Raw genomic sequence first — 21,444 nt, forward strand, 5'->3', positions numbered from 1 at the left:
TAATAAGAAACATCTCTTGATGTTGGAGAACACCAAGTAGAACCAAAAGTTCATAGTCATGTTCCTGACTTTCAGGAGCACACTCATAGCAAAAGTACAATTTTTTTTCATGAGAGAAGTATCGACATTCAGTCAATACTAAATGACACAGTTAATGTGTGGACATGTAGATACTTACCTGATGTAGGAGAGCATGAACTAGGGAAAATGGCCAGATGAGTTTAAGAGTGTCACAGGCAAAATACAAAAACAAGACACTTGTTCCAATTGGTAATTGTTTGGTGTTTTGTTTTGTTTTTCATAAATAAAATGCTCCTAAGTTCATTTTAACATACAGGTGTAGCTTAGTAAGACTGCAAGTATCAACAGGTTTTCAAAAGTAAAGGTGTAATTTTTCTCTTATGAATTACAAGCTACTTGGAAAAACGAGTACTAGCTATGGTTTCAGGTCTCATGAAAAATTTCACAAGGTTTGAGCAGGTAGCCTTGCACCGATGTATCTGGTTACAGTCTGCATAGTGTCATGACAGTCACATTATATAATACATGGCTGGAAAAGACCTTACCTATTTCTCTACTACTTAATTTTTCTATAACTGTTTAATGGCAACAACCACTGAAACAAAGATTTAGCCTTTTTAAAGAAATGCTAAAAAGGGAGTTTTTCTTATTTTACCTTTTCATTTGGAAGGGTAGAGACATTTTAGAAAAATCAAAAATTATTTCCCAAAAAAAGTCACAAAATTGAGGCCTAAAACTTTTTTTTAACTATAATGTTCATTTACCGAGGAGCAATAACTTACCTCTTAACACTATATTTGGTAGAAGGCCTGTTACTTGAGGTTTAAGATGTCTAGATTCACCAATTTACTAGCAAACAATCTTTAAGAAAATATATCCTATATACTTAATGCTCACTAAAAAGCAACCAATCCTCCTCCCCCTGAAACACTATGAAATCAATGCAAAAATCAGTTTTGAATCATAATTTTATTAAAAAAAAAACTGAACAATAGTATTTATTTAGTAAATAGTTTAATTTATTCTCCCATTTATAAAACTGATAAAATTAAAATTAGAGCTGGAAGTAAGTAAATGAATCTCTAAATTATTAAAGACATAAAACATGTTTGTGATGAGTATTTCTTGCTCTCTGGTTACTTTCTTCCTATGCCACTCTACTTATTACTTTCTCTGTCTCTTAGGTAAGCAGGCAGAGGTAGCTGTCTCACTTTGTCAGTCATCACTATGTATTCCTAGGCATTGTGCTTCCCTCAGGATTCTCTTTTCTGATTCTAATTATATAACTATTTCCTGGTTGTCACGTGTACCTGGCATGTGTCATATCTGGACAGTTTCATGCTGGAACTATTCTTTTTTAGATCATCTTAAATGGGACCCCTTAAATATTTGGATATAAAATTATAATCTATATGCTAATTTTCAACTGTCATCTTATTTTAAATTTTGACAACAGAAATCAAGATTATTATGTTAAACTTAAGTAACAATAATGAGAATATAATTCTTATTTTCTAATCCTAAGGAATTTAAATTTTTCTCAGTAAATTAAGACAGTGAAGAGATAAAGAAAGATAAAGAAAGGAAAGGAAGAATAAATGCTACTAAGTATCTAAAAGAAAAAAATAGAATTAATACAGGAACAGAAAAGCAGAGGAGAGGTGGGGGGAACAATGTAATATACTAAAGGAACTTAAAATGTGAAATGAATTCTCACCAGATAGTTGATCTTGAAATAAATATTTATTAAATGAGTTTTACTAATAAAGAGATACCTACTTGCTCTAAGAAAACAGAGACCACACTTTTTGGCAATTGTCCTTTTGAAATTCCTATAGGTATATTAAAATAAAACATTATACTGAAAGTTACAAAATCTGAAGCTTTTAAAGTTACCTTTAATAATATTTCATCCCAACAGATAGCGCATAGATTAGGCCTTTCTAAAATAGTAGGTATATAATAGTGGGTATAAAAAATAAAATTCTATGCTACTGTAGAATAAACACTATTGGTATTTAGTCATCAATACCTCCAGCAGAAAAATGAGCCTGATGTATTTACTTACTAGAACTAGGCAGCTATTATAGTGGAGTAGAGTCTGGAATAGAAATTCTAAGTATAAGAAAGGATATTATGAATTAGAGAAATAAAAGAGAAAAGGTTAAAGGTCGTGTTCTTTAGTGGTTTGTAGTGCTGGCAGAACTAAGAAAAAAAATAGTTCCAAAGGCCAACAGCAGTTTTCTTATAATGAACAGAGTAATGGGAAACAAGTGAATTGGCAATTATGCTAACTCAGTGAGGCAGATTGTGTTGAGGGTGTAGACTTCAATATCCTCAGATTCTACTGTCCTCTGGTTGATGAAAAGTCACTCTGTAGAATGTTAACAGTACCTCCCTATACTCCAATTTTTATTCAATTGAGCATAAATTTTGTACTTTTTAACTATCTCATATTTCTAGCTTAGATTACTGATAGAAGAAAAGTTCTAATTCTTTCAAGGAGACAGAAAAGCACCAAACTTGTTTCCTTAATTTCATCCTTAAAATAACTGGTGATTTTTCATTTCATACAGTATTTCCAAATTTGGAAGGACAATTTAAAATTTCCTGAAGTCAAGAATAAGTGCTGCTTTAAGATCAAAAGGTAAGCTAATACAGAGAGCAAGTATCTGCTCAGAGTTTAAATCCAAAGTATGACCTACTTTTAAGACTTCATAGCCTAGAGGAAAAAGTCTTTAGATCTAAATGTCAGCATGTTCTTTTAAAATTATTATTGTGATTATTTTTAACTCTAACATTCTCTCAATGAAAAAAAAAACACACAATATGGTCTATTTATCAAAATTAGTGAATACCACATCAGAAAGAGAGAAACATATCTAGAGAAAACTTATGAAAAAAAAGTAGCAGCACTGACAATTGACCAGAACCTTCGATACCATATTCTAAATTGTATTAAAGTTAAAATAACAGGATTTCAATGGAATAGCTATCTGTGAAGTTTAAATGAAATAGTTACTTGAGAAGTTCTTAGAATTTTTTAACTAATAAATTAAGACAAAGCAATGAAAACCTTTAGTTTTTCAAGGTTATTACAATCACAGTAATTCTCTATAAGCACTGTATAAGAAAAAAACAATTCTAAAAATATAGATTTCAGAAGCATAAAATAAAAATAAGAACAACAACAACAACAAATTTCAGTGAGTTGTGATAAGAAATAGATGAAATAATAAATGTAAAGAGCTCAAAATAGATCTGTACCCAAAAAAGGATCAACAAATAATAGCTATTCTTTGATTTTGATATGACACAGATAATTTAAAAGTAGGTGAGTACTGAGAAACAGTTGCCAATATTATTAATCTTCAGGATATGTAAATAAGTCAAAGATATTTTTCAAATCAAAGGAGCAACCACTTTGTCACCATAATCCCCACCAAAGAGTGTTATAGAACCAAAGTCAAAAGAGCTACTGCCCTGAAGACATCTATAATCCAAACCAGAGGACACCGACCTCAACCAACATGTAAAAGGCTAGAGCCTCTGACAGAGAATTATACAACAAACTTTGACAAGAAAGAACACAAGAGCCAAGAAAGTGAAGGAATTAAGACTTAAAATTCATATGTAAATAAATTTCTCAGGGCAGAATTCCTGGATCTACACATAAGATAGGAAAAGTACTTAGAGAGTAATTTTAAACTTTCCTATCTTACCAGCAATTCCAGAGAGAACTCTGGCTTTCCTTTAACAGACTGCTAACTGACTATAATAAAAATTCGAGGAAAGTTCTAATGAGTCTTCAGAGATAGAAAATGATGTTCTTATCCACTGGGAGGTAATGGTCACATTATACTAATTAAAACTGCCTCGCTAATTCTTAGTCACATGATCAGAACATTGACATTGTGGGGTAATTTCTCAGGTTTTTCCACTACAGTGTTATGAAATCTTTCTCCAATAGGCAACTAAGGAAAGAATTTCAAAGCACTGACACAACAACAATGCTGTTTATTATTAAATAAATAATCTCACTGGGTTTGTTTTTATGTTTTCCATTTCTTCCAAAAGTTTTAGCTTGCTCATACATTGGGCAGGCAGTAAATAGCCTAATTTTGTTCACTGGGATTTAAATTATCCATTTAATCAAGTTAGACCTTTTCTTAAAAGAACCATGTGTATTACATTATTCTAGAAATACTTGAAGATAACTAACAAAAGCTAATATTTTAATCTTCTTTATGAAAACAACAGATCCATTACCTTCTGAAGTCCATGTGAGATATCATTTCGCCTGTTAGCAAATGAGTTAAAAATTCCTGTGCTGAATAGATCCCAATAACTGTCAAGAATAAAATTGTTTCACTAATAATTCATAAAATCTGATCTTAGATCATAGTATCAGTGTGAACTTTCTCCTATAAGATATATGCTACAGAGTTTCACCAAAAGAAAAGGTACTACTGACAGGAAGAGGGTATCAGAATTTGGCATATTCAAGTCAATCAGGACTCAGGACCTCATCAGGGGAAGATGGACAAGCAGGTGCCTTAGTTGGCACTGTTTGTGTGTTTGGGTAACATATACCAATCACACACTATAGACACAGTTCTCAGAAAACTAGTAATTGTTCAAAACATTTCAGATAGCTGAAGGACAGATAGTGCAGTGACATGCACATATCCCCATGAAATAGAAAACCCTCTTTTTCACTGATGGCAGAACTGCATGATGAAGCATGGTGTTCCCAAGAACCACACCGCCCAGCAGATCAACCAAGAAGACTTCACCACATTTGATCATATTCTAGTATGGATGAAAGCAATCTGAGAGATCTGAATAGAAAAAAAGTAATCAAGTTAAAGACTGTAAAAGTTAAAACTGAATTAGTTGGGAACTATGATCTACAAAAATAAAACTCTACTCCAGGAATGACTCTGATATTGAGGCAACGTACCAGCAATAACCAGGTGCCGCAGAGTGTTCCTGGAGAAGACCCACTAAGGAGAGGTCCATGCCCTGATGAAGGACAATAGCTACTCATGCCTATGCTAAGGCTCAGCATTTCTTGTGTCCTGAAGGGTAATATTGTTCCACAGCCCAAGGACTCACCCATTTCTTTAGTTGACTTATTGTTTCTTATCTTTAAAAAAATTGTAAATGGAAAAAAGCTATATTTGGAAAAAGTTAAAAATCTTTGATTCAGAAAATTTGTGGGGAATATTAAATGTTCTTAGTCCAGCTGAATCTCCAATTTCCTCCAATACTAAAAATAGTGGAATTGGGGCTGCGGTTGTAGCTTAGTGGGAGACATCTGCCTAGCATATTTGAGGCACTGGGTTTGAGCCTCAGCACCATATTACAAATAAAAATAAATAAATAAATGTATAAAAAATAGTGGAATAAACAACATATAGAACAACAAAACAGAATATAATGAAAGAAAACATGACTTGATGGCCCAGGTCAACATCTAAGCCCAGTGAGACTTACATAACCTAGTCTACTTTGTGAGTAAAATTGTGTCGACAGCCCTGTGCTCACCTGTGCAACCTCCCTTATTCTGCCTTCGAGTTCTTTGTTGAGTAATGATAACCCTATTCTCAGAAGCTCATTATAGATTAGAGGTGATTTTAGTGATCAGAAGTGATAATCTAAATTAGATTGGATTTTAATTCACACACTTCTATAGTACACATGGAATTCATCATTAGCACCTTTAATATTTCTTGATTCTTGCTTTTTTAGATTATTTCAAGGGAAGTCAGCTTATTTGAACCACTTTGCCCTTGAAAATTTAATTATCCAGAAAAAAAACCCTTTATTCTGGTTTATCTTATGGACACTTGAGGAATATGTCTGTTTTACATGTTCATGTAACCTAAATGTTAAATACAAATTGGCTTAGGTGGGGAGATTTATTTTTTAAGTACTGGGGACTGAACCAGGTACTTTACCACTGAGTCACATCCCCAATCCATTTTAGTTTTTATTTTGAGTCAGGATCTCACTAAGTTGCTTAGGGCCTCACTAATTTGCTAAGGCTAGCCTCAAACTTGTGATCCTCCTGCCTCAGCCTCCCCAGTTGCTAGGATTAAGGAGTACACGGTGTCCAGTGGGAAAAAATAATTTTAAAAGCTGGAAAAGCTTCTATTATATTGGCTAAAATGTTTATATGTATTTTCATCAGCATTAATAAACTTATAAGCAAATATAGGTAATTTCTGTGCACTTTGAGATAAATAATCTCAAATTCATTTAAATATTTATATCAGGAAAGGCTGTTTTCAAAATAAACTGAGTAACTATAAAAATACAATTAAGATATTTAAAAAATTAATCAGAAAACAAACATAAGCTTCTAAGCTAATATGAGAATCAAAACAAATACTACCGGGTAAGTACTGCTCTAAGCACTTTGTGTGTGTATGGGTGTGTGCATATGCTTTAGTTCTCCTAATAAGTTTGGGATAGGTATTATTATTATCCCCATTTTATAACTGCAAAATCTCAATTAGTTAATAAGTGACAGAACCTGGATTTCAATCCACATATGTCTTCAGAGTCCACACTATTAACCACTGCACTATGACTGAAACTCAACTCACTAGTTCATAAACATTTATGAAATGCTGAAAGGTACACACAATCCCAGATAACTCTTGCAACATAAATTCATTCTAGTGGAATAGAGATAGAAAGATACTATATCTAAACTTCTGTATATCAATATATATTGATTGGAGTTCTCAATTGTAGCAGAAAACTAGAAATCCCCAAACTGCTGGGAGAGCTACAAAACCAAGTTCAGAAAACCTGTGAGAATAAGGAAGGCTTGGCTCAGAGAGCAGTCAAATTTAAGACCCAGGACTAGCCTGGAGCTTAGCACTGACACCCCACAATGGGGATGTGACACTACTAATGGCACTGCTGCCCCTGAAAACTGGATGTTGCCACTATTCCTGCTGCCACACCAGAATGCATTCTTCCCTCTTACCAGCTCCTGAATGAAAGCACAGAGTTGGTGGATTGGATTAGCCAAGCCTAGGCTGGAATACTTGCATTCTAGTTGCACAAAGGAGGCCCTGGAAAGTCAGCATTTGGCCTTTTTGGCTTTGGGAGTTGGAGCTGTGCTTTGCTTCCAAGACTTGTGTGGAACCCACTTAGAGGCACAAGGAGATGTATCTACACTCTAGAAAGTCACTTTTAAAATGTAAAGCATTTATACATAGGCTTCTTGAATGTATTTCTATTTTAAGCTTTTACTAATCCTTAGAGATATTAAAGACCAAAAGTTTACCTCTCTACTTATTAACTAGATCTTCTTACTGTCCTAAAATTATTTCTTTCAAGAAGCTATTGATGTTAATATCCCCAGGCTTAATGGGTGGGTGTGCGGGAGAGGAAGGTTCATGTGTGCTCACTTAACATGTTGACACCAAAGCTGTTTCAAAAACATTTAAAGGTTAAAATACAATTTGCATCTCTTTAATGTAATTCTATACTTATATAAGTTATTAAAATTATTATAGAATATTCCCATAAATGTGGCTAACCAACTTCTAATGTTAATGTCTACCAAAACTGTAAGACAAGTACTGAAAATGCAGGAAATTAACACTGATAGAATTCTATTAACAAATGCATAAACTTATTCCATCTCAAAAGTTTCTCCACTAATGTGCTTCTTCTGGTTCAGACTGAATCCAGACCACACTACCTTTAGTTGTCATGTCTGCCTAGTGACCTTCAATCTGGGAAGTTTAGGACTCTGACAAGTGTAACGAGTACCAGATGGTTTGCTTTACAGACTATTTCTCAAGTTGGACTTGTTTGATGCTTTCTCTTTATTAGGGTGAGATTATACATTTAGCAAGAATGTAAGAGAGGTAATGGTATACCTTCTCATGCACAGGAGGAACTATGTGATGTCAATATGTCCTATTATAGGCAACATCTAGTCACTTGGTTATGCTGGTGTCTGCCAAGTTTCTTGAGTGTAATGTTACCAATTTTTTCCTTTGTTGCTGATAAATATCTTGTGAGAAAATATCTTGAGACTACATAAACACCCTGTTTCTCATCATGCCTTTGCCTAACAAATTTGAGCATTCATCAATGATTCTTGACTGAATGATTATTACTGTAAAGTTTGCGTCACAGTGATTTTTCTATTTTTATCATTCTGTCTATAATTATTAATTGGAATTCTATTGTAAGTAAGAGTTGTTTCTTCTCTTTACATAATTTATATTAGTATTTGTTCATGGAAATTTAATTTATCCTAGGGGTATAGTTTATAGACTTATCACCATTGAGAGCTCTTGAAAGTGGTTCCTCTGTCCTTTTGACACATCCCCATCATTTTTCAAATCTACTTTAATTTTATTTTGATTGACTATTAGCATTGGGAAAATATATTCCAGAGTGAACTCTACCAGACTTAATTCCTTTATTAATTATTTCTGCAGAACAAATAAACCATTTCTAGTCTTATTCCCTTTTCATTTTGATTTTACTGAATTTTTTCTCATTAAGATTTATTCTTCCATTTAAATACACTGAGAATTTCTTTGTGTGTGTGGCCACAGCTCTATCATATCCACTTCTGTGGGTTCAAATATTGTAAATGTAAATTTTGAGATAACTATTTGTACCAGGAGGTAAAGTTTTAAAGGTCATTTAGCCCCACTCATTTTACAAAACTGTAGACTAAGACATGGAGAACTCAATTTACTAGAAACAGCTACTTTTGAAGTACCAGTGGCACAAGAGCTGGTTCAGTGCCCTTCCCCTAAACTACACTGTTGTGTCCCCTCCCACCCCTCTCAAAACTAGTCCACAGACACTGTGAGAAATAAGTCTCTAATGAGGTATGCATCCCAAACTAAACCTCATCCAAAGTTGACTACAGCTGGATGGAAGCTAGTGAAGATCATAGTTCAACCTGGGCCAGAGGTGCAAAGCAAAGTGGCAAAACGAACACAGGAGGCACAGTGTCAAAATATGCAAATTCAAATCAGCAAAAAGAAGGAAATTAGGTCAATACATCTTAAGTTTTCCATGCTCCCTCCACTTTGCACAGGCAAATCTCCTACCTTGACAGGAGGCCTGGATCTCCATTTATTCTTTAAGTCACTCATCCCCCACTTCTCAAATATAAAACTTATCGAATCATATCACAGGTCTCCTATCTATCTCTTTAGCCCATTCTATGGTCTCTCTTCTCAGTCCTTATACTTGGTTGGGTTCTCATCACCTCTTATTTGGGGCTAGACTCACATGTACCTCTTAACTTATCCCTGCCTCTTGCCTTAATTTCCTCTAATCTATCTTCCATATGGACAACAAAATAATTCTTTAAAAAAAAGTATTCTTAATTTATCAACATAAAAATAATACTACTCTTGCTTAACACCAGTTATTAAAAGTGGAAAAAATAGGCTTCCTTCTCAAAACTCATCCCATTCAAAGGCACCATGAGTGGGAGGGAAAATCACTATGTGGGGCAAAAATAGAGATCTGTTTGAAAAAACACAATCTATCCCCTGCTTTTGTGACACACAGAATACAGAAAGTAAAGCTTGAAAGAGTCTTTCAGACAATTGGAAATCACAAAATATACTAATTTTTAAAATGTTGAAAAAAGCTCCCATACAGTACAACATTGAATATACACAGATGCAGCTCTGTGCAAAATGCTTCTCAACCTTCGCTGAGGTTGCATCCCAATAAACCTACCACAAGTTGAAAATACTTTAAGTAAAAATGCAGTCAATATGGCTAATCTACCAGACTTCATCATTTAGCAACACAGTACCCTGTAGAGCATGACTTGTTTACCTTGGTGACCACATGGGTAACCAATTCAATAGCTCGTGAGAGAATCATATCACAAAACACATATCATTAGCTCAAGAAAAGATCAAAATCCCAAATTCAAAGTATGGTTTCTGAATGCATACCATTTTCATACCAAACAGAAAAATTTTAAGTCAAATTATGATCATGAGTCAGGCACCATCTGTACAATTCAAGTTTCTACCCAGAGGGCTACTTTCTAAGAATGCGGATATAGGAATAAAATGGAGAAATTTTTTTTTGGCTTACCATATTTTGTCTAACAAAAGTATTCTTAATTTATCAACATAAAAATAATAACTACTGTGTATCCTCCTATAAATTCAAACTGTAATTCAGTGAAATGTCTAAAACATCATTTTCCTCTTTGAGACACACATTTTATGTGTGGGAAAACATTCAAGGCCCATCCAAGTATCTTTAGTATCTCCATATGTTTTAACTCAGAGGATTTGGAAAGCTTGCTGTGCTACTAAATGGTTTATAGGCAAAACTTCCTAGGTTTAAAAATAAAGATAGAAAAACTTCATCTGGCTACTAGATCTAGTCAGTGACAAAAAAAATCCATTTAAGTTATGGCCACTTAAGCTTAGTAAAATATCTTTAACTTTATGCTATTTCTGTAACCTTGATTCACTATCTCAGTAATAAAATATATAACACACAAATATAGTACAGGATAAATTATCTCCTATAATATATGTAGACTTGTCATTCTATTTTCCTTAAAGGAATAATACAAAAATTGGAAGTACTTTAAGTGATAGCACTTGGAAATACAGCTAAAGGGAAAAGACTCTGGTCACTCCTTGCCTGAGTACTTGAGTTTGAACTGATCTTTCTTCTTTAATCATTATTCTATTTTAATTCTCCTTAACTTTTACTACTTTTTACTATATTCTTTCCCTTCCTATTCTGTATCTAATTCCCGTTCACCTGGTCCTCAGTGGGCTGGCAGAGAAAAAGTAGGATTTTTCTGTGTATACCAGATCCTCTACCAGATAATGTTGTTCTTGATAATACACATTTCTGGTTTTTGAACAACCTCTAAAGGGAAATGAGTCCTCAAACTCTCCCTTGCTGGCAGGGTCTTCAGTTGAAGCAGATAAAGGGATCCTACAAAAGGGCCCAGAGATCATGATTGAAAATATAGGCTCTGGAGCCAGACTACCTGGAGAGAAATCCCAGACCTACCCACCTCTTACTATGGTACCCTTAGGTAAATTACTCAATCTCAGTTCATTTAAAACAGGGATAAGAATACCAACTTCACAGAGCTGGATAATAAACAAATACACTGAAAGTATTTAGAATAATTCCCACTAAACAATAGATGGGCAATGTTAAGTGCTACTATAATAATTATTACAACTACTATAACTAATATTACTATCATCACTGCCATTTTTAACGTTGAGGTAGGTAGCACTGGAAAGGCTGTTGAGTTCTCTGGTCAAGCTCTGTGTCACATTAGAATAAAGACTATAAACGTGAATGACTGAATGCACACTTGTTGATCTTCAACTAAGTACCAAGCATTATTCTGTGCACTTTTGCAAAGTTTATTTTATTTGATCCTTATAAGAAGGTGGAGATGAAGCTTATTATTTGGGTGATGAAACTGAGGTTAGTGAGGCAAAATATTCTGTTTATCACACCAGAGCTACTGGGAAATTTGACAAAGAGATAAGCTACACTGTGTAAGTCTAGTCTGTTAATAATATTATCTAATATTAATAGTTTTTATTTAAAAAAAACTACAAGTTCCAAACAAGTTAAATTCAACATTTTGAACACTTGTCTATTGACTGTTACCAATTTTAGTGTTAATTATACATAAATTCATTTTTCACAAAAAAGATTTATATTACTTGAAAGTAGTAGCTGTATCTTTAAAATTCTCAATGCATCTAATTTGTTGTTTGGTAAATACTTGATTTTTTTAAATAATCAAGAATAACAATGAAAACTGCAATCACCCATGCCTAGCAGAACACACACTGTGAATCCTAGGGATGCAATTAAAGAAGATCCAGGGATAGAACTGCAATCCCTTTAATACTAACGTAAAGAAAAGGATGAGTTCAGGTAGGACAGTAAAGGGGGGAAAGTAGTCATAGAGGATAACAAATCAGGTTTAGTAACATCAATAAACAAATATGGATAGAAGAACAAACCATATCTCAATAATAACCCTAAATGTTAATGGCTTAAACTCACCAATTAAGAGACACAGGCTAGTAGAATGGATCAAAAAACAAGACCCAACAATATGCTGTCTACAGGAGACGCATTTGATAGGAAAAGATATACATAGACTGAAGGTGAAAGGTTGGGAAAAATCATATCACTCATATGGACCGCGGAAACAAGCAGGAGTGTCCATACTCATATCTAATAAAATAGATTTCAAGCCAAAGCTAATCAAAAGGGATATAGAAGGACACTTCATACTGCTCAAGGGAACCATACACCAACAAGACATAACAATCATAAATATATATGCCCCAAATAATGGTGCAGCTGTATTCATCAAGCAAACTCTTCTCAAGTTCAAGAGTCTAATAGACCAACATACAATAATCATGGGAGACTTCAACACACCTCTCTCACCACTGGACAGATCTTCCAAACAAAAGTTAAATAAGGAAACTATAGAACTCAATAACACAATTAACAACCTAGACTTAATTGACATATATAGACTATACCACCCAACATCAAGTAGCTACACTTTTTTCTCAGCAGCACATGGAACCTTCTCAAAAATAGACCATATACTATGTCACAGGGCAACTCTTAGACAATACAAAGGGGTAGAGATAATACCATGCATCTTATCTGATCATAATGGAATGAAACTGAAAATCAATGATAAAAGAAGAAAGGAAAAAGCAAGCATCACCTGGAGAATGAACAATAGGTTGCTGAGTGATCAATGGGTTTTAGAAGACATCAAGGAGGAAATTAAAAAATTCCTAGAGTTAAATGAAAACACAGACACAACATATCGGAATCTATGGGACACATTGAAAGCAGTTCTAAGAGGAAAATTCATTGCTTGGAGTTCATTCCTCAAAAAAAGAAAAAACCAACAAATAAATGATCTCATACTTCATCTCAAAATCCTAGAAAAAGAAGAGCAAAACAACAGCAAAAGAAGTAGAAGGCAAGAAATAATTAAAATCAGAGCTGAAATTAATGAAATTGAAACAAAAGAAACAATTGAAAAAATTGACAAAACTAAAAGCTGGTTCTTTGAAAAAATAGATAAAATTGACAGACCCTTAGCCATGCTAACGAAGAGAAGAAGAGAGAGAACCCAAATTACTAGCATACGGGATGAAAAAGGCAATATCACAACAGACACTTCAGAAATACAGAAGATAATCAGAAATTACTTTGAATCCTTATACTCCAATAAAATAGAAGATAGTGAAGGCATAGATAAATTCCTTGAGTCCTATGATCTGCCCAGATTGAGCCAGGAGGATATAGACAACCTAAACAGACCAATAACAATAGAGGAAATAGAAGAAACCATCAAAAGACTACCAACTAAGAAAAGCCCAGGACCGGATGGGTATACAGCAGAGTTTTACAAAACCTTTAAAGAGGAACTAACACCAATACTTTTCAAGCTATTTCAGGAAATAGAAAAAGAGGGAGAACTTCCAAATTCATTCTACGAGGCCAACATCACCCTGATTCCGAAACCAGACAAAGACACATCAAAGAAGGAAAACTACAGACCAATATCTCTAATGAACCTTGACGCAAAAATCCTCAATAAAATTCTGGCGAATCGGATTCAAATACATATCAAAAAAATTATACATCATGATCAAGTAGGATTCATCCCTGGGATGCAAGGCTGGTTTAATATACGGAAATCAATAAATGTTATTCACCACATCAATAGACTTAAAAATAAGAACCATATGATCATCTCAATAGATGCAGAAAAAGCATTCGACAAAGTACAGCATCCCTTTATGTTCAAAACGCTAGAAAAATTAGGGATAACAGGATCATACCTCAACATTGTAAAAGCAATCTATGATAAGCCACAGGCCAGCATCATTCTGAATGGAGAAAAATTGAAGGCATTCCCTCTAAGATCTGGTACAAGACAGGGATGCCCTCTCTCACCACTTCTGTTCAACATAGTCCTCGAAACACTGGCCAGAGCAATTAGACAGTCAAAAGAAATTAAAGGCATAAAAATAGGAAAAGAAGAACTTAAATTATCACTATTTGCAGATGATATGATTCTATACCTAGCAGACCCAAAAGGGTCTACAAAGAAGCTATTAGAGCTAATAAATGAATTCAGCAAAGTGGCAGGATATAAGATCAACACGCATAAATCAAAGGCGTTCCTGTATATGAGCGACAAATCCTCTGAAACGGAAATGAGGACAACTACTCCATTCACAATATCCCCCCAAAAAATAAAATACTTGGGAATCAACCTAACAAAAGAGGTGAAAGATTTATACAATGAAAATTACAGAACCCTAAAGAAAGACATAGAAGAAGATCTTAGAAGATGGAAAAACATACCCTGCTCATGGATAGGCAGAACTAACATCATCAAAATGGCGATATTACCAAAAGTTCTCTATAAGTTCAATGCAATGCCAATCAAAATCCCAACAGCATATCTTGTAGAAATAGATAAAAGAATCATGAAATTCATATGGAATAATAAAAGACCCAGAATAGCAAAAACAATACTAAGCAGGAAGTGTGAATCAGGCGGTATAGCGATACCAGACTTCAAGCTATACTACAGAGCAATAGTAACAAAAACAGCATGGTACTGGTACCAAAACAGGCGGGTGGACCAATGGTACAGAATAGAGGACACAGTAACTAATCCACAAAACTACAACTATCTTATTTTTGATAAAGGGGCTAAAAGCATGCAATGGAGGAAGGATAGCATCTTCAACAAATGGTGCTGGGAAAACTGGAAATCCATTTGCACCAAAATGAATCTGAATCCCTATCTCTCGCCGTGCACAAAAGTTAACTCAAAATGGATCAAGGAGCTTGATATTAAATCAGAGACACGGCATCTGATAGAAGAAAAAGTTGGTTATGATCTACACGCTGTGGGATCGGGCTCCAAATTCCTCAATAGGACACCCATAGCGCTAGAGTTAACAAATAGAATCAACAAATGGGACTTACTCAAACTAAAAAGTTTTTTCTCAGCAAAAGAAACAATAAGAGAGATAAATAGGGAGCCTACATCCTGGGAACAAATCTTTACTCCACACACTTCAGATAGAGCCCTAATAACCAGAATATACAAAGAACTCAAAAAATTAGACAATAAGATAACAAATAACCCAATCAATAAATGGGCCAAGGACCTGAACAGACACTTCTCAGAGGAGGACATACAATCAATCAACAAGTACATGAAAAAATGCTCACCATCGCTAGCAGTCAGAGAAATGCAAATCAAAACTACCCTAAGATACCATCTCACTCCAGTAAGACTGGCAGCCATTAGGAAGTCAAACAACAATAAGTGCTGGAGAGGATGCGGGGAAAAGGGCACTCTTGTTCATTGCTGGTGGGACTGCAAATTGGTGCAGCCAATTTGGAAAGCAGTATGGAGATTTCTTGGAAAGCTGGGAATGGAACCACCATTTGACCCAGCTATTCCCCTTCTCGGTCTATTCCCTAAAGCCCTAACAAGAGCATGCTACAGGGACACTGCTACATCGATGTTCATAGCAGCTCAATTCACGATAGCAAGACTGTGGAACCAGCCTAGATGCCCTTCAATAGATGAATGGATAAAAAAAATGTGGCATTTATACACTATGGAGTATTACTCTGCATTAAAAAATGACAAAATTATAGAATTTGGAGGGAAATGGATGGCATTAGAGCAGATTATGCTAAGTGAAGCTAGTCAATCTTTAAAAAACAAATACCAAATGACTCCTTTGATATAAGGGGTGTAAACAAGGACAGGGTAGGGATGAAGAGCTTGAGAAGAATATTTACAGTAAACAGGGATGAGAGGTGGGAGGGAAAGGGAGTGAGAAGGGAAATTGCATGGAAATGGAAGGCGATCCTCAGGGTTATACAAAATGTCATATAAGAGGTAAGGAGGGGTAAGTCAAGAGAATACAAATGGAAGACATGATTTACAGTAGAAGGGGTAGAGAGAGAAAAGGGGAGGGGAGGGGAGGGGAGGGGAGGGGGGATAGTAGACAATAGGACAGACAGCAGAATACATCAGACACTAGAAAGGCAATATGTCAATCAATGGAAGGGTAACTGATGTGATACAGCAATTTGTATACGGGGTAAAAGCGGGAGTTCATAATCCACTTGAATCAAACCGTGTAATATGATGTATTAAGAACTATGTAATGTTATGAACGACCAATAAAAAAAAAAAAAAAAAAAAAAAAAAAAAAAGAAAAGGATGAGTTCATATGTACCATGAGATAGTTTAGATGATACAGATCACAGTATTAAATAGCAGTGAATCTCACAGTGAAAAGGATTGTTTTTTTTTTAAAAAAATCACCTCTAATTCTTCTGAGTATACAAAGCAGAATGTCTTGATTTAGTGCTACTTTGTTTTAAAACCTGCATAACACTTGCTAATATCCCCTTTTAAAAATGAAAAATCTCAGACACAGAACACTGACAGTAGTATCAAGCTGGTATTTGTAATTACTTTGTTCTTCATGCATTTTTCAAAATTGCTACATTCTATGTTACACTTGTTATTATTACAATGTTTCCTGTAGGAATAAGAGGATAAGGAATGATTACTATATAGGTATGGGTGCTTCTAAAGGTTCTTGAAACAGTTTGAAACAAGAGAAAGCAGCTGTACTTCAAATGGTTAATTTTATGTTAATTGAATTTCACCTCAATTTTTAAAAGTATTTAAATTTTTTAAATAAATAATTTTTAACAATGAAGTAAGCAATAAGGTGATATATACATATGGCAAGAATTATGAAAGCAGTATGCATACAATGAACTTTGGGAAACATACTAAGGGCAACTGAACTAGATTGGTACAGGTGACATTCCTGGGGGTGATCTATAGGAAGCTGATGGGTAGAACCTGCAAACTAATTTCGGTAGCTTTTCAAGACATCATGCACCTAGCACATTCTAACTACAGTTGATTTCTAGTGGCATACCAGATGTGTTCAAGGGCTTGAGCAAAAATCCCAAGGCAGTAAAAATATCATTTGCATCCATCTGTTTCTTGTTCTGAATACCTGTGTTCCTCTTCTTCTCCCTCAGCATTCAAGTGTCTTCAGTATTGATTTTCTTAGTTCATTAATGCCCAGTTTCTTCTGTCTTTGATTCTTCATCCCAAGTTCTTAGGTTGTTTTGTTTGGTAGGACTAGGGACTAACCCATAGGTACTCTATCACATCCTCAGGCCTTTTATTTTATTTTATTTTATTTATTTATTAATTTATTTTTTGAGACAGAGCCTTACTAGTTGCTCAGGCTAGACTCAAACTTGCAAACCTCCTGCCCCAGCCTCCTGAGTGGCTGGGCTTATAGGCAAGTGCTATCACTACCAGCCCAACTTCTGTTTTCTGAGTATAGTCTTCAGCTATGATATGAAAGGATTAACATCAGTCCTTCCTATTTCATAAGGCTGCTGGAAGAGATTGTACTTTGGGGCTATGCTTTAGAAGTGTTACTCTAACTCATTAGTGGGTCATAAAATCAATTCAATAGATTATAATTGACACTTTACAATGGAATAGAGCAGATTGAAAAATATCAGAGTATATTTTACATATCAACATTAGAAATTGTTATGGTAAACTTCAGGGTTCTTTATCTTGTTTTTGCATTTTTAGTGCTGGGTTTGAACATATCTCTCATTATAAGCACAGCTCTACTATTGATCATTCCCACTGTTTTCACTTTTATATATCTAAATCTGTGCAAAGACTAATATAGAGCTGATCACAATGAAAAATGTCATTTTCTGTGGTTAAGAAAAACCTTTGCAAGTAAGTCCCTTCTCTCTGTTATATTTTCAGATGGAAAGAACATAACAACTATTTTCAAAATTTTAAAAAAATGGGGTAGGGGGGCAGTCACTATATGATGAATACAGTAGTTGGCTCCTCAGCCACTTGCACCAGAAAAATAATTCCTAAATAATTCCAGGAAAATAAATACTACAAATATTTTGAAGTGATGAAGTTTGACAGAATAATATAATGCCCTTTGAGTCTAACAAAATATAAATAAAAGCTTCTGACATTTTTTAAGAAATGTGGTAGGGTTGGGGATATAGCTCAGTTGGTAGAGTGTTTGCCTCACATGCACAAGGTCCTGGGTTCAATCCCCAGTAACCCCCCATACCCACCCTACACACACATATGGTAAATTAAAAGACTTGAGTAATTAGTAGACAGAAACTAAGCAAAACAAAACAGGGAGAACTCACTGTAGCACCAAGAGTTGGGAACTAAATTATCACTGGTTGCATCACTTTTCCAGTTGCAGTGAATCAAAGAATAGGTTAAAATAGAATGCACACAGACCAGAGAACTGTTTTACATTTTGGCTCAGACTTCACTTTCTGTATATAAAAACCCTACTAGTGGTTCTATTAAATGAACATTTAACATTTACTATTTTGTTTATAATGGTTAAAACAGTAATGTTTGGCCTCATCAGCTTACAAAAATAAATCATAGCTGTCCTGAAGCTGAGAAACATGGTTTAGGAAATACCTCTACTAGAGAGAGGCATCCCTTATATAGGCTTTCTAGAGATGATAGTCATCCTGCAGAGAGTCTGACCATTTTAGACGACATAACAGCCTAATCTAGACAACTGCAGAGAGGACTTCACTCATGTTTTGTAAGATGCCAACTCTTTTCTTTATCACTTAAAGATTAGGGAGCATTTACTCCATGTTGCACACTGATAGAAAGACACTAATAAAAATAAAATTAACAGTTCCAAATTAGCTAAAATAGCACAAAATAAAAACAGATTTCCCTGTTTCATGCACTCCAAATGCTCAACTCCCCCAAAGCTTATTTATTAGTATAAAATTAGCCACTATGACAGGGGGTAAACAAATGTGTTCTGGGAATTAATTTCCAAATCAAATTCTCTATGTTATACCAATATACAATTCTCTAAAAAGACATAATTTACTATGAAAAAAAAATGAGCTTTACATTAAATATCCATTTGTCAACTTTAGGTTAAAAAATTATTCAGAATCTAAATATCACCTCCACCACCATCCTAAGAAATTACCTGGATTAAAGTCTGAAATTGCCCTAACCAATCTCCCTGCTTCTGCCTTTCTTTATGTATAGCCATTCTATAGACAGAGTGGCCAAAATGACTACTTTCTAAATGTAACTTGGATATTGTCATTCCTCTACTCAAATCTCTCCATGGCTTCCCACAGACCTCAGAAGACTATCCAAAGTCCTTTGAATACCACACAAGGCCCTATTTGATCTGATAGCTTCCCATCCCAATCTGTGAGAATAACTGAGAATGCTTGGCTCAGCTCCTCACATTTCCTTCTTAAGGTGTGAGGAGCTTCTAGAGAGCAATTCTCCTCTGTTCCTCCCCATCCCATCTTCCTGGGCAGCCGTGACCAGGGCCAGACAGGATGGGCAGATCTGTCCCATCCCAGGACCTGCTCGGGGTGTACTTCTGGCTTTCCTCCTCCTCCTCCACCTGGCCTTTGTCTATCATACTTTAGTGACTAGTCTTATTTTCTACTCTGTTTAGAATCCAGGTAGGGAGGAGGGGTGTTAATAACAAGGGTTAACTAAAACCTAAAACATTGAAGCACATATGTGCAAGGCTTGCACATCTTATAGTTGGGTACAGAAAATAATCTAGAAATTCTCATCTCTGGATGATGTAGGTATAGGTGACTTATTCTTTCCTATGCTTTTCTATTTCTAGATGAATTACTTTCTATATGCGTTACTTTGGCAATCAGAAAAAAGTAGGCAAGATTAAATTTCTCTGAGGCCATTAAATAGAACAAAGCTTGGGGCCATATTTCAGAGGAATTCATGAACTATGTCTTGGATACATAGTCTACTGAAATGAAGACAGAAATCTCAAATGACTGTCTCTAATCATGATTACACACATGCAGATAAAAAGCCTTACCTTCCCAAATCCACCGATACCAGCCTGTGTAGTACTCAGGCTCACAGTAGGCCTGGGTTCATCCCTCCACCAGCAAACATCTGTAGGAGCCCAGCCTCTGGCACAGGACCACCCCTTCTGACCATCTGACTACCACAGGAGGTCAGGCCCAGCCCAGATCCACCCACATCACCTTGCATGGGACCCAGGTCCAAGTTAGGTCCAAACTTGCTGCCCCCACACCTGTGAGCTACATATCAGAGCAGGCATCCTAAAGAGAGTGTGAGACGCATCCTTTCAGCCCCATCTCTGTAAGACATTGCATACATCTTGGGGCACCTCAACTATGATCTTGAGTTACTTCAGCGATTGCCGCCACTATCTTTAGTTGCAGTAGCATACACTGAGGGACACCATCAGGGTCTCAAAGCCCAACATCAAGGTTAATACAGACAATCTACATGGGTACCACAACAATATAGGGCAGAAACTGTAATATCTCAGATCCACACTGCAAGAAAGGAAGACACATAGACAACATGGAAAACCAAGGGAGGAAAGTGCCCCAAACAAACCAGGATACTATAATAACAAAACCCATGGACAGTGAAGTTGATGAAATGTCAGACAAGGAGTTCAGAAGGTTCATAACTGAAATGATCTGTAAATTAAAGAATGACCTAAATGAGCAAATACAGGCAAAACTTGATCACTCCAACAATGAGATAAGAGAGCAAATATAGGTAACAAAGAACTACTTCAAGAGAGAGAGACTATAAAAGAAAAAAAAACAACAGTCAGAAATCCGTGAAATGAAGGATACAATAAACCAAATAAAAAACTCAATAGAAAGCATAACCAAAAGACTAGATCACTTGGAAGAAAGAACGTAAGATAATGAAGACAATGTATACAATCTGGAAAATAATGTTATCACCCAGTGAAGATACCAAGAAACCATGAACAGAATATCCAAAAATTATGGGACAGCATCAAAAGACCAACTCTAAGAGTTATTGGGATAGAGGAAGGGATAGAGTTTCAAACCAAAGAATGCACAATGTCTTCAATGAGATAATATCATAAAATTTCTCAAGCATGAAGAATGAATTGGAAAACCAAATACAGGAGGCTTTCAGGACACTAAATGTACAAAATCACAACAGATCTACACTAAGGCACATTTCAATGAAAATGCCTAGCATACAGAATAAGGATAGAATCTTAAAAGCCACAAGAGAGAAGAATAAGATCACATATAGGGGAGACCAATTCATATCTCAGTAGATTTTTCAACCCAGACCCTCAAAGCCAGGAGATCATGAAAAAACATACACCAAGCTCTGAAAGAAAATGGATGCCAACCAAGAATCTTAAATCCAGCAAAATTAAGCTT

At 35.2% G+C, this 21,444-nt stretch overlaps 1 protein-coding gene and 1 non-coding gene across 2 annotated transcripts in view; one reads left to right on the plus strand and one right to left on the minus strand.

Annotated features, from left to right (window-relative positions):
* The window catches only part of Wdr70 (WD repeat domain 70), a 300,524-nt gene that overhangs the window by 73,474 nt on the left and 205,606 nt on the right, over positions 1–21,444 (minus strand). The window lies entirely within an intron of this gene.
* On the plus strand, positions 18,198–18,270 carry Trnav-cac (transfer RNA valine (anticodon CAC)). Its single transcript has one exon. It is a non-coding gene; the product is annotated as a tRNA-Val (tRNA).

Source organism: Urocitellus parryii, chromosome 1, assembly GCF_045843805.1.
Source record: "Urocitellus parryii isolate mUroPar1 chromosome 1, mUroPar1.hap1, whole genome shotgun sequence".
Lineage (NCBI taxonomy): Eukaryota > Metazoa > Chordata > Mammalia > Rodentia > Sciuridae > Urocitellus > Urocitellus parryii.